This window comes from Pleurodeles waltl, chromosome 4_2 (assembly GCF_031143425.1).
Source record: "Pleurodeles waltl isolate 20211129_DDA chromosome 4_2, aPleWal1.hap1.20221129, whole genome shotgun sequence".
NCBI classification, from domain to species: Eukaryota; Metazoa; Chordata; class Amphibia; order Caudata; family Salamandridae; genus Pleurodeles; species Pleurodeles waltl.
In genome coordinates this window covers 53,860,712-53,873,058 of record NC_090443.1, presented here as the reverse complement: position 1 = coordinate 53,873,058, position 12,347 = coordinate 53,860,712, and the positions used below count along the sequence as shown (strand labels likewise).

The window sequence follows — 12,347 nt, the reverse complement described above, 5'->3', positions numbered from 1 at the left end:
GGTTTAGACATATTTAAACATTGCCATGTTTATAAAATAATTGTGAAAAATTCTGAGGGGGGCGCAATGATTTTTATTTTTCAACTGGGGGGGCGCGGCATTACAAAGTTTGAAGACCTCTGGCTTAGACCCTGCCCATTACTTATCATTTTCTACTTTGATTGTTATTATTTTTGGCTGCCTCCTAATTGGCCACCATATGACTCATGTCACTTCCTTTTATTTCATCAGATGATGGACCAAGTACTAATTGATTTCATTTGATTTGTGTCCTTCTGCTGTCCTTCCGCTGCTTGCACTGTGATTCAGGGTATTTTTTTCATTTTTCTGTCCATCATTTCCACTTTCATGCTACACCTTTGGGTTGATTCCATTCTACAGGTCTGTTTGTTGTTGCCTTAATTTGTTTTGAAATTCGTCACTTCTTTTTACAGCACAAAGCAAATGGCACGGACTATTCAAGCAGTTTGTGACTTTGTTTTACAGTTCGGCTCTTCCTTTTATAGATCCAACCAAATAGCATGGAATGATGGCTTTTTAAAGTGCCTCAATTTTGGACAGTGCTAGAGTTAATCTCTTTGTCCTTAAAACCTGTATTCTCAGTCTTAGATATATTCCACCTCTTCCCTGCACTTACAAAGTATTTGTCTGATTAAAGAGCTTCAGTTTTGTGCAGCGCAGCAAATATCCCATTTCTCCTTAAGATCTGTGCTTAAATCCTCATTCTTGTCTGTATTCCATTAAATGTGCTTTCAGGTGCACTATATTCATATGCACTTAGATACAAGAGATGTAGCCTAACGCCCAACACTACACTACACTCCATTTCACCCCACCTCACTCCACTCCAGTCTACCCCAATCTACCCTGCTCCAATCCAATGTAATTTATCGCAATTTATCCCACTCCATTCCAGTCTACCCCACTCCACTCCACTCTACCCCAGTCAATCCCATTTCACTAGAATCTACCCCACTCCACTCCAATCTACCCTAATCTAACCCACTCTACTCCAGTCTACCTCACTCCACTCTACCCCTCTACCACACCCAACTACAATCTATCCCACTCTACACCACTCCACTCCAATGTACTCCAATCCAATCTACACCAATCTACCTCACTCCACCAAATCCATCCCACTCTCCTCCACTCCTTTTTGCCTTGAAGGTACCCCACTCCACTTCAGTCCACCCCAATCTAACCCACTCCATTCCACTACAATCTACCCCACTTCACTCTACTACAGTCTATCCCACTTCACTCAATATACCCCACTCCACTCCAGTCTACCTAAATCTACCAATCTACCTAAATGTACCCCACTCAACTCCAATCGTCCCTCAATCCAATAATCGTCAATCCACCTCAATCTAAATCACTCCATTCCACTCTTATCTACCCCTATCCACCCCACACCAATCTACCTCTCTCCACTCCAATCTACCCCAATCCACTCCAGTACCCCGCTCCACTGCAATCTATGCCAATCCAATGGTACCCAATCTATCCCACTCTACTCCAATCTATCCCAGTCTACCCAACTCCACTCCACCTCAATCTACTCAATGACACTCTAATCTATCCCATTCTAATCTACCCCATTCCATTTAAATCCACCTCACTCCAGGCAATCTACCTAATTCCACTCCACTCTAATCTACTCCAGTCTACCCTACTCAATCCCATGCCTATCTACCCCGCTCCACTCCATTCCACCCCACTCCACCTTAATCTAGCCCAAACTACTACACTCCAATCTAACCCTCTTGACTTCAATCTACCCTACTACACTACACTCCTTTCCAGTCTGCACCACTTCACTCCAATCTCCATTCCAATCTACCCCACTCACCTCCAAATTATTCCACCTCATCTCACTTCACCCTAATCTATCTAACTTCACTTCTGTCCACCCCACTTCACTCCAGTCTACCCCAGTCTACATTATTCCAATCTACCCCAAACTAGCACACTCTAATTTACTCTACTCCACCCCACTTGACCCCACTCCACTCCTATCTACCCCACTGTACCCCAAACTAACCAAACTCCATTCACTTCATCCCTGTCTATCTCACTCCACTCAACCCCAATCCACCCCACTCCAATCCCATCAACCGCACTCCATTTCAATCTACCCTACTCAACTCCACTACACTCCTTTCCACTCCCCTCCAATCTTCCTGACTCCATTCCACTCCAACCTACTCCACTTTAATACAATCTACCCCATTCAATCTACTCCAATCTATCCCACCTCACTTCAATCTACCCCGCTCTACTCACATCTACCCCAGTCTAATCCACTCCACTGCATTTTAACCCAGTCCATCCTACTCCAATCTACCTCACTCAACTCCACTTCAATCTACCCCATTCCATGCTACCCCAAACTACTCCACTCCAATCTACCAGAATCTATCCCACTCCCCTCTACTCAATCCACCCTAATCTATCCCACTCCACTCTAATCTACCCCAATCTACCCTTCTCCAATTTACACCAATCTACTTCACTCCACTCTAATCTATCCCACTCCACTCCACTGTAACTTAATACACTGCAAACCACCTGGCTCTGCCCTACTCCACTCCAGTCTACCGGAGTCTAGCCCATCCCACTCCAATCTACCTCACTCTACCCCAATCTACCCCACTCAAACCAACCCCACTTCAATCTTCCACAGTCCACTCTAGCCCACTCCACCACAATCCACCCCACTCCAATGTACCACACCCCACTCCAATCTATCATATTCCACTCCAAGTTACCTCACTCCACCCAACTCCAATGTACTCAACTTCAATCTCCACTCCAGTCCACTCTACTCAACTCCACTCTAATCTACCCCACTCCAGTCTACTTCACTCCAATCTACCTCACACCACTCCACTCCCATCTACCTTACTCCACTTTAATCTACCCCACTCCACTTCAATCTACCCACTTCAGTCCATATCAATGTACCCCACTCCACTCCAATCTACCCAATCCACCCCACTCCAATCTACCTCAGTCTACCCCACTACATTTCAATATCCCCTACTCAACTCCAATCTACTCCAGTTCACCTCACTTCACCCCAGTTTACCCAACTCCATTCCACTTCAATCTACCCAACTCCACTCCACTCAAATCACCCACCTTCACTCCACTCCACTCCAATCTACCCCAGTCTGCCCCACTCCACTCCAGTCTTCCCCCCTCCACCTGATTTACCCACTCCAGTATACTCCTTTCTACTCCAATCTACCCCTCTTTACTATAACATACCACACTCCAATCTACTCCTTCCACTATAATCTAGCCCAATCTACTCAATTTCTTTCCAATTTACCCCACTTCACTCCATCCCAACCTACCCCACTCCACTCCAATGATCCCCAATCCACCCCACTCTACCACAATCTACCCTACTCCACCCCAGCCTATTCCACTCCACTCCAATCTACCCCACTCCACTCCATCCTAGTCTACCCTACTCCAATCCAATCAACCCCACTCCACTTCAAACTACCCCACTCAACTCCACTACACTTCATAGCCCTCCAGTCTACCCCACTCCATTCCAATCTACCTCACATTACTCCAATCTAGCCAACTCTACCATCATTTAACCCACTCTACTCCACCTCAATCTGCACCGCTCTACTCCACTCCACTCCAGTGCACCCAAGCTACTGCACTCTACTCCACCCCAGTCCACTCTACTCCAATCTGCTCCACTCAAATCTACCTCCCTCCACTCCACTCTACCCCAAGGTACCCGACTCCATGACAATGTAGCCACTCCAATCGATGTATTCTAATCTATCTCATTCCTCTCCAATCTACCCAAGTCTACCCAAATCTATCTTCATTCCCTCCACTCCAATCCACCCTAATCTATCCCACTCCACTCCAGTCCAATCTACCTCACTCCAGATTAACTCAGTCTACTCACTCCACTATAATCTACCCCACTCCAATGTACCCCAATCCACCCCAATTTACCCTACACCAGTCCACTCCAAACTAACACAATCTACCCCACTCCACTTCACTCAAATCACCTAGCTCCACTCCAGTCTACCTCAAAATGTCCCACTGCACTCCAATCACTCCACTCCACCCAAACCTACCCCTCTCCAATCTACCCATCTCCATTCCAATATACCCCACTCCACTCCAAAGTACCACACTCCAACCTACCCAATCCACTCCACTCATTTCCAATCAACACCACTCCACTCCACCCCAGTCTACCTGACTCCACTACAATCTATCCCAGTCCAGCCCACTCTACCCATATCTACCCCACTCCACTCACCCCACCCCAGTGTATACATTCCACTCCAATCTACTCCACTCCATCCCTCTCAAATCCAGTCAACCCCACTCCCCTCCAATCTACCCCACTCCATTCCACTCCAGTCTACCCCACTTCAATACAGTTGATCCCACTCAACTCCAGTCTTCCCCACTCTGCACCATTCAACTCCACTCTACCCCACTCTAGTCCAATCTACCTTACTGCACCGCAATCTAATCCACCCTATTTTACTCCAGTCTACCCAGCTCCACTCTACTCCAGTGTACCCCAGTCTACTCCACTCCACCCCAGTCCACTCTACTCCAATCTACTCCACTCTACTCCACTCTACTCCAATCTACTCCACTCCAATAAACCGCAACCCACTTCACCCTACCCCAATCTATCCCACTCCAATCCATTTACACCAGTCTACCACACTCTACTTCAATCTACCCTAAACTACCCAAATCTATCCCACCCCCTCCGGTCCAGTCCACCCTAATCTACCCCACTCCGACCCAATCTACCCATCTCCAATTAAGCCAGTCTACTTCACTCCACTATAATCTACCCCACTCCAATCTACTGCACTCTACCCCAAATTACCCTACTCAAATCACCCTCACTCCAATCTACCCCACTCCTCTCCACTCCACCACAATCTGTCACACTGCAATTTACCACACTCCACTCCAGTTGACTGCATTCCACTCCACTCTGCCCACTCCACTCCACCTCAGTACTCCACTTCAATCCCCACTTTAATCCGATCTACCAAATTTCAATCCAATCTACCCCACTCCACTCTACTCCAATTTTCCCCACTCCACTCCAGCCTACCCACTTCACCCTACCCCAGTCTACCCGACCCCAATCCATTTACCCCAGTCTACCACGCTCCACTTCAATCTACCCCAGATCTATCCCACTCCCCTACAGTCCAGTCCATCCTAATCCACCCCACTCCACTCGCCAATCTACCTTACTCCAATTAACCCCAGTCTACTTCACTCCACTCCAATCTACTCTAATCCACCCCTGTCCACCCCAATCTACCCCACTCCAGTCGACTTCAATCTACCCCACTCAACTCCACTACACTTCATAGCCCTCCAATCTACCCAACTCCATTCCAATCTACCACACATTACTCCAACCTACCCCACGCCACCACAATTTAACCCACTCTACTCCACTCCAATGCACCCACACTACTGCACTCTACTTCACCCCAGTCCACTCTTCTCCAATCTACTCCACTCATATTTACCTTCTACCCCAATCTACCCCACTCCATGCCAATCTAGCCCACTCCAATCCATTTATTCCAGTCTATCTCATTCCTACCCAAGTCTACCCAAATCTGTCCTCATCCCCTCCACTCCAATCCACCCTAATCGATCCCACTCCACTCCATTCCAATCTACCCTACTCCAATTTAACCCAGTCTACTCATTCCACTATAATCTACCCCATTCCACGCCAATCTACCCCACTTCACCCCAATTTATCCTACTCCTGTCCACTCCAAACTAACCCAATCTACCCCACTCCACTTCACTCAAATCACCTAGCTCCACTCCAGTCTACCCCAAAATGCCCCCACGGCACTCCAGTCACTCCACTCCACTCCAGTCTACCGCACTTCATTCCAATATACCATCTCCACTCCAAAGTACCACACACCAACCTACCGCAATCCACTCCACTCATTTCCAATCAACACCACTCCACTCCACTCCACCCCAATCTACCTGACTCCAGTCCAATCTACCCCAATCCATCCCACCCTACCCATATCTACCTCACTCCACTCACCCCACCCCAGTGTATTCATTCCACTCCAATCTACTCCACTCCATCCCACTCAAATACAGTCAACCCACTCTCCTTCAATCTACCCCACTCCATTCCACTCCAGGCTACCCACTTCAATACAGTCAACCACACTCAACTCCAGTGTGCCCTGCTCTACCCCATTCGACTCCAATCTACCCCACTCTAGTCCAATCTACCTTACTCCACTGCAGTCTAATCCACCCCATTCTACTCCAGTCTACCCAACTCAACTCTACTCCAGTGCACCCCAGTCTACTCCACTCCACCCCAGTCCACTCTACTCCAATCTACTCCACTCCAATCTACCCCAACCCACTCCACCTTACCCCAATCTTTCCCACTCCAATCCATTTACACCAGTCTACCACACTCCACTTCAATCTACCCTAATCTACCCGAATCTACCCCACTCCCCTCCAGTCCAGTCCACCCTAATCTACCCCACTGCACTCCACACCAATCTACCCTACTCCAGTTAACCCCAGCCTACTTCACTCCACTATAATCTACCCCACTCCGCCCTACCCCAGTCTACCCCACTCCAATCCATTTACCCATGTCTACCACACTCCACTTCAATCTACCCCAATTTACCCAAATCTATCCCACTCCCCTCAAATCCATTCCACCCTAATCTACCCCACTCCACTTGCCAAACTACCTTACTCCAATTAACCCCAGTCTACTTCACTCCACTCCAATCTACTCTAATCCACCCCTGTCCTTCCCAATCTACCCCACTTCTCTCCAGTCCACCGGAATCTACCCCACTCCAATCTAAATCACTCCACCCCAAATTACCACACTCAAATCACCCTCACTCCAATCTACCCCACTCCACCACAATCAATGACACTGCAATTTACCACACTTCACTCCAATCGACTGCATTCCACTCCACTCTACCCCATTCCACTCAGCTTCAGTACTCCACTTCAATCTCCACTCCATTCCAATCTACCAAACTCCAAACCGATCTATCCCATTCCACTTTACTCCAAACTACTCTACTCCACTCTAATCTACCCTACACCATGTCACTCCCGTCCACCTCACTCCACTGCAATCTACTCTGCTCCACTCCAATCTGCCCCACGCCACTCCACTCCACTCCCATCTACACCTCTCCACTCCAATCCACTCCCTTGACTCCAATTTACCCCACTCCAATTTATCCCAGTTTACCCCACTACACTTCAATCTACTCCACTCCAATCTACCCCACTCCAATCTATCCCCATCCTCCCCACTTCACCTCAATTTACCCAACACCAATCCACTCCACTCTACCACAATGTACCCCTCTCCACTGCACTCCCCTCCACTCAAATCACCCATCTCCACGCCAGTCTACCTCAGTCTACCTCACTGCACTCCAATATACCCCACTCCACCCTAATCTCCCACACTCCAGTCTACACCTCTCCACTCCAATCTACCCCACTCTACTCCAGCGTACCACTCTCCAATCTACCCCCTCATTCTAATCTACCCCAATCCACTTCTTTCCAATCTACCCCACTCCACTCCAATCTACCCCGCTCAACTCCAATCGACCCCACTCCATTCCAGTCTACCCCAATCTACCCTACTCCAAACTACATCAATCTACCCAACTCTACCTCACCCCACCCCAGTCTACTCCACTCCACTCCAATCTACCCCAATATGCCCCAATCTACCTCATTGTACCACAGTGTACCCCATTACACTCACTCCTCCCCAATCTACACCACTCCACTCCATACCTCAAATAAATCTACCCCACTCCACTCAAATCTACACCACTCCAGTCACTCCCATTCCAGCCCACTCCACGTCATTTACCACACTCCATTCCAGTCCAATATACCTCACTATATCCCACCCCACTACAGTCTACCCCACTCCTCTCTACCCCAGTCTATCCCATGCTACTACAATCTACCTCACTCATCTACAATCTACTCCAGTGTACCACACTCCACCACAATCTACTCCTCTCTACTCCAGCCTAGCCCGATGTACTCCGTTCTAGTCCACTCCACTCCAATATACCCTAATCTACCTCATTGAACTCCACTCCAATCTACCCCACTCCAATCTACTTCAATCTTCCAGACTTCAGTGCAGTCTATCTCTCTGCATTCCAATCTGCCCCAGTCTACTCCAGTCCACTCCAATCTACCCCTGTCTACCACAATTAACCCCATTCCCCTGCACTCCAATCCACACCTATATACCTCATTCCACTCCAATCCACCTCAGTCCAGTCCACCCCGATCTACCTCACTTCATTCTAATCTATCTCACTCCACTCCAATCTAGCCTAGCCCACCCCAGTCTATACCAATCTAACCCCCTCCACTCAATATACCCTAATCTACCCAACCCCACTCCTCTTCAATTTGCCCCAATCTACCCCACTCCAATCTACCCCTCACCATTCCAATCTACCACACTCCACTCCAATCTACCCTACTCCAGTCTACACACCTCAGTCTAATCTACTGCACTCCACTCCAGTCTACCCTGCCCCATTCCAATCTACCCCTCCACTCCAGTCTCCACTCCATTCCAATCTGCCTCACCCACGTCTCTCCAATCTACCCTCCCTCCACTAGAATCTTCCTCAATCTACCCTACTCCAATGTAAATCAATCTACCACTCTCCACTTTACACCAATCTACTCTACTCCACTGCACCCCATTGTACCCAACTCCACTCCAATCTAAACCAATCTACACCTCTCCAATCCACCTCAGTCTGCCCCACTCCACTTCAATCTACCCCAATCCCTGCTTCTCTCCCCCAAGCTACCTCACTTCACTCATGACTCCCCTACTCCACTACAGTCTACCTCACTCCAGCCTACCCCAATCTGTCCCACTCCACTCCAGTCTACCCCATTCCACTCCAATCCATCCCAGTTCACCCCATGCCACAATCAACCCCATGCCACTCCTCTCTTCCCCAGTGCACCTCATACCACTTAATTCTACTTAAATCTACCAAACTCCACTCCACCCACTCCACCTCAATCTACCCAACTCCACTCCACTCTTTTCCAATCTACCCCGCTCCATTCAACTTCAGTCTGCCCCACTCAACTTTAATCTCCCATCCATACCAATCTACCCCACTGCACTCCATACTGTCCCACTCCACTCTACTCTCCAATGTAGCCCCATCTACCCTACTCCAGTCTACCCCAATCTACCCACTTTAATCTACCCCACTCTACCCACAATATACCAGATTCAACCCCAATCTACCCCACTCACTCCTATCTACCACAATCCACCCTACTTTATCCCACTGTACTGCACTCCACTCCAATTCAATCTACCCCACTCCACTCCAGTCTATCCCACTCCACCTCAATCTAGCCACTCCATTCCAATCTAACATACTCCTCTCCAGTCTATCCTACTTCACTATACTCTAAACCAATCTGCTTGACTCTAAACTACCCTTATCTTCCCCACTCCACTCCAATCTACTCCAATCTACCCCATTCCCCTCCAATATACCTCAGTCTAGCCAAATCTTCCCCACTCCAATCGTCCACTCTTCAGTCTAACCCACTACACTTCAATCTACCCCACCTCACTCCAATCTGTTCTACTCTAATGCACTTCAGCTAGCCTACCCTATTCCACTCCGATCTACCCTAATCTACCCCACTCCACTCTAAGATACCCCACTCCACTCCAATCAACACCACTTCACTCCAATCAATCCCACTTCACCACACTCCATTCTAATCTACCCCAACTACTCCGCTCCAATCTACCAACTCCATTCTAGTCTACCCCGCTCCACCCCATTCCACCCCAATCTACCTCACTCAACTTCATTCTTCCCCACTCCACCCCTCTACACCCCCATCCAAGCAATCCACCCCAGTCCAACCTACCCCCGCTCTACCCACTTTAAACAAGCCCACCCCTCTACCTCACTACAATCGACTCCACTCTGATCTACCCCAATCTATTCCACTGCAATATACTCCACTCTGCTCCACTCTACTACCCTATTCTACTCCACTCCTCCCAATGCCACTCCACTCCAATCTATTCCACTCCACTCAACCCTACTCCACACCAATTTGTACCACTCCACTCCAGTTTACTGCTCTCCACTCCAATCTATCCCAATCTACCACACTCCAATTTACCACAATCTACTCCCCTCCAGTCTACCCCACTTCACACCTAGTCTACCCCACTTTGACCCAATCTACCCCAGTCCACCGCGATCTCACCACCCCACCCCACTACAATCTCCTCCACCACACTCTAAATTACTCCTAACAACCTACCCACTCTACTTTACTCTAATCTACCCCACTCCAATGTACCTCAATCTAATCCAATCAATCTACTTCACTCCACTCCACTACAATGTACCCCACTCCACTCCTGTCTACCCAATTCAAACTTACTCCTACCTAATCTACTCCACTCCACTCCAGTCTATTCCACTCAGTTGCACTCTACCCCAAACCACTACACTCCAATCTACCCAACTCCACTCCACTCTAAACCATGCCACTCCAATCTATCCCACTCCATTCCACCCCAATCTACCCACTCCCTCCAATCTACCCCACTCCATTCCCATCTATCCTGGTCCACCCTGATCTATTCTACCACATTTCACTTCCATCCAATCCATCCCATACTACCCCACTCCATTCTAATCTACCCCACTCCACTTCCACTTTACCCCAATCTACTGCACTCCCATCTTCCACACTCCACTCAGCTCAATCTACCCTACTCCACTCCACTCTATCCCAATCCACGCCACTCCACTCTATCACACTCCAATCTGCCCCAATCTGTCCCACTCCACTCTAATCCAATCCACCCTACCCTAGTCCATTCTACACCAGCCTACCCCACTCCATTGTATCCCAATCTACCCCAATCCGCTCCAATCTACTCCAATCTACCACACTCCACTTCAATCTAACCCACTAACTCCACCCCAATCTACTCCACTCCATTCCAATCTACTCACTCCACCCACTTTACTCCACTCCAAACAACCCACCCACTCTACTTTACTCTAATCTACCCCACTCCAATGTACCTCAATCTAATCCAATCAAATCTACTTCACTCCACTCCACTACAATCTACCTTAATCTACCTCACTCCACTCCGGTCTACCCTATTCAACCCTACTCCAACTCAATGTACTCCACTCCACTCCAATCTATCCCACTCCACTCCACCCCAATCTACCCACTCCATTCCAATCTATCCCGTTCCACCCTGCTCTACCCCACTCCATTCCACTCCCCTCCAAACCATTCTATCCCACACTACCCCACTCCACTCTAATCTACCCCACTCCAGTTTCACTTTACCCCAATCTACTCCACTCCCATCTACCAGACTCCACTCAGCTCCATCTGCCCTACTCCACTCTATCCCAATCCACCCCACTCCAGTCCAATCTACACCAATCTATCACACTCCAATCTGCCCCAATCTGCCCCACTCCACTCTAATCCAATCCACCCTACCCTAGTCCATTCTGCACCAGTCTACCCCACTCCATTCTATTCCAATCTACCCAATCCACTCCAATCTACTCTAATCTACCACACTCCACTTCAATCTACCCCACTCAACTCCACTCCACTCCAATCTACTCACTCCACTCCAATCTACCCCACTCCACACCAGTCTATCCCAGTACACCTCAATCCACCCCACTCCAAGCTCACTACACCCAACCTCAATTTACTCCACCCCACTTCAATCAACCCCACCAATCTCTGCCCCACTCCCATCTACCCCACTCCAATCTACTCCTCTCCTATTGACCACACTCCAATCTATCCCACTCCAATCTACTTCCTTTCAATCCATTATTCCCCACTCAATTCCACTCCACAGCAGTCTACCCCACTCCATGCCAATCTACTGCAGACTACTCCATCAAGATCTACCCCACTCCACCCCAGCCTAGCCCAATATACCCCATTCTACCCCACTCCAATCTTCCCCACTCAACTTCACCCCAATCTACCCCACCCCACTCCAGTCTACCCCAATTCACCCCATTCTATCCCACTGCACTCCAATCTACCCCACTTTTCTCCAGCCTACCATTCTCCACTCCAATCTACCCCACTCCACTCCACCCCAATCTACCTTATCCCACTTCAATCCACCCCACTCAAATCTACCCCAACCCACTACAATCTACCAC

At 48.7% G+C, this 12,347-nt stretch overlaps 1 protein-coding gene across 1 annotated transcript in view; it reads left to right on the top strand.

Moving 5' to 3' along the window:
• Positions 1-12,347, top strand: part of LOC138292187 (inactive dipeptidyl peptidase 10-like) — a 392,581-nt gene that overhangs the window by 331,251 nt on the left and 48,983 nt on the right. The window lies entirely within an intron of this gene.